The sequence below is a fragment of the Triticum dicoccoides genome, chromosome 1B (assembly GCF_002162155.2).
Source record: "Triticum dicoccoides isolate Atlit2015 ecotype Zavitan chromosome 1B, WEW_v2.0, whole genome shotgun sequence".
In the NCBI taxonomy this organism is placed as follows: Eukaryota; Viridiplantae; Streptophyta; class Magnoliopsida; order Poales; family Poaceae; genus Triticum; species Triticum dicoccoides.
This window is the reverse complement of record NC_041381.1, coordinates 28,864,155-28,867,432: the sequence shown is the minus strand read 5'-3', so window position 1 is coordinate 28,867,432 and position 3,278 is coordinate 28,864,155.

Below are 3,278 nucleotides of genomic sequence, written 5' to 3'. Positions count from 1 at the left end.
AGGAGGTCGAGGGAGAGAGATGAGTAACGGGCGGGGGAGGGGGCTCGACCGTTAGTTAGGTTAGTTAGGGTAGCCTTTGTCGTCCGCCCTCCTTTGCCGTCCGCTTTTGTTCATATTTGCCGTCTGCGGCGGACGGCAAAGCGGGGGGACGTTAAGTATTTTTAACCAGCTCCTCAGTGCCCCCCCTCCCTCTTTGCCGTCTGCTAGCGGACGGCAAAGATTCTTTACCGTCAGCTAGCGGACGGCAAAGAACAGGCTGATGGCAAAGGCTTTCTTTGCCATCAGCCAGTTCTTTGCCGTCTGCTTTCGGGTAGCTGATGGCAAAGAGCTTCTTTGCCGTCTGCTAGCTGATGGCAAAGAGCTGGCAGATGGCAAAGTAGCTGATTCCAGTAGTGACAACTAGTCCGTCGGGACCCTTTCCAAAGATTACGTGTAAATCATTGGCCATAGCAAGTACGTAATCACCGGTACGCATGGCGGGCTTCTTCCGGTGATCTACCTCGCCTTTGAAATGCTTGCCTTTCTTTCGACATTGATGGTTGGTCGGAAGAAATCGACGATGGCCCAGGTACACATTCTTCCTACAGCTTCCCAGGTATATACTTTCGGTGTCAACTAAACAGTGCGTGCATGCGTGGTATCTCTTGTTTGTCTGTCTTGAAAGGTTACTCAAAGCAGGCCAATCGTTGATGGTTACAAACAGCAACGCGTGCAGATTAAATTCCTCCTGTCTGTGCTCATGCCACACACGTACACCGTTTCCATTCCACAGTTGTAAAATTCTTCAACTAATGGCCTTAGATACACATCAATGCCGTTGCCGGGTTGCTTAGGGCCTTGGATGAGAACTGGCATCATAATGAACCTCCGCTTCATGCACATCCAAGGAGGAAGGTTATACATACATAGAGTCACGGGCCAGGTGCTGTGATTGCTGCTGTGCTCCCCGAAAGTATTAATACCATCCGCGCTTAAACCAATCCATACGTTCCTTGGGTCATGTGCAAACTCAGCCCAGTACTCTCTCTCGATTTTTCTCCACTGCGACCCGTCAGCGGGTGCTCTCAACTTCCCGTCTTTCTTATGGTCCTCACTGTGCCATCGCATCAACTTGGCATGCTCTTTGTTTCTGAACAGTCGTTTCAACCGTGGTATTATAGGGGCATACCACATCACCTTCGCAGGAACTCTCTTCCTGCGAGGCTCACCGTCAACGTCACCAGGGTCATCTCGTCTGATATTATACCGTAATGCACTGCATACCGGGCATGCGTTCAAATCCTCGTACGCACCACGGTAGAGGATGCAGTCATTAGGGCATGCATGTATTTTCTGCACCTCCAATCCTAGAGGGCATACGACCTTCTTTGCCGCGTACGTACTGTCGGGCAATTCATTATCCTTTGGAAGCTTCTTCTTCAATATTTTCAGTAGCTTCTCAAATCCTTTGTCAGACACAGCATTCTCTGCCTTCCACTAAAGAAGCCCCTTCTGTCCCGGTTTAAGCCACGGACCGGGACCAATGGTTGTGGGCCAGGAGTGAGGACCATTGGTCTCGGTTCGTGGCTTGAACCGGGACAAATGGTTCCACACGAACCGGGACTAATGCCCACGAGGCCCCGGCCGGCCCCTTGGGCTCATGAACTGGGTCTAATACCCCCCATGGGTCCCGGTTCTTGAAGAACCGTGACTAATGGGCTGGCCAGGACCGAACAGTAGCCATGTTTTCTACTAGTGCGCACTCGAGAAGTTGGCCTGCAGGGAGGTACTCTCGTTAGCACAAGATTTTGGGATGCAGCGTACATGTGGCACCAGACTGTAAATAGGTCATAAATCATATCCACCAATGTACTAGAGGCATTTATGCAGAGGAAATATGAGAGAGATTAGTGAGACATCAAAAGGATTTAATTCTTATGATTTCAGTCATGAATAGCTTCAAACTTTGATGCTAATAAGATAGCTAGGCTAGGGTTACCCCTTGCGCCTGGGAGGCATGTTTGGTTAAGATTTCCATACAATTTGGTTGTAATCCTTGTAAATATTCTCAATGATCAATAAAGCCTAGATATCTTTGCTAAAAGGAATGTTAGCAAGAGACCCCATTGGCGCGCGTGGAAGCATATGGGCCGGCCCAACTGTGTTTTGTGTTAATTGGTGGACCAACGACCTTTTATTATTGGCCATTTGACAAGGGTCACTGGCCATAGTGAGTTGGCCATTGACTTTTTGAAAAAAGAAAAGTTCACGAAAATGGAAAAGGTTCTGAAATTTTGATAAAAAGTTCAAAAATATTGAAAAAACTAATGAAACAAAAAAGTTTCATATTTGAAAAAAAGTTCAAGACTTGGAATGTTTGTAATTTTTTTTAAATGAAAAAAAAAGAAAAATTTCACAAAATTTGAAAAGAATTTTAATTTGTAAAAAAATCATGAAATTGAAAACAAATTCATAAAAAATTGAACAGGTTACAATTTTTGTGTGAACGTGGACCTTACCCGTGGTTATGCCCATACTCTGCCCATTTACAGTGACATGTAGACCTTACCCGTGGCGCTGAAACATATGATAGTTTGTGCTACCTTTTGTTGGAGCTAGCTAAAGGTTACGTTGGCTGATGGGTGCTTCAGATGTTTTTTATTTGTTAGTTGTCAGATGTTATTTGGTGAAGTGTGTCCTCAGCTTGTGAAGCTATGTTAAAGTTCTCACCAATTATCAATTTGAATTGAGTTAATTCTCATGCACTCGTCTATCTGTTATTCAGTTGAGATAAATATTTTTTGTCAAATGTGCTATCGATGAATGTAAAATTGTAAATAACTTGTGTGGTATTTGATCTACCTGTTGACTACCCAATGGGTATGGGTATTCGTCCGGTACGGGTATAGGTAAAGTTCCGTACCTGTGGATATTGTGTATGGGTAGAATTTTTTACCTGTTGACTACACGGATATGAATATTGCATTGCTCTATCCGTTCCATACCATACTCACTGCCAGCTGGGGGTTGCGCCGGTCTGAAAAAGTAGTGTAATTGGCGCAGCGGGCGCCAAATAGGGGTTGGGCTTGGTAGCAGGCTTTCCACCTCACAAGCAGTTTCTGAAAAAGAAGAAAAAAAGCCTCACTGGCTGTGGAATAGGAGTTTCCACACATGCTCATATCATTCGAGAAATCAAGTTAATGGAGTTAGAAAAACAGTCTTGTTCTTTTATTTACGAAAATAGAGCTTCGAATGTTGAGGCACATAGCCTCGCTAGATACGCGCTTAATCTACCTGTT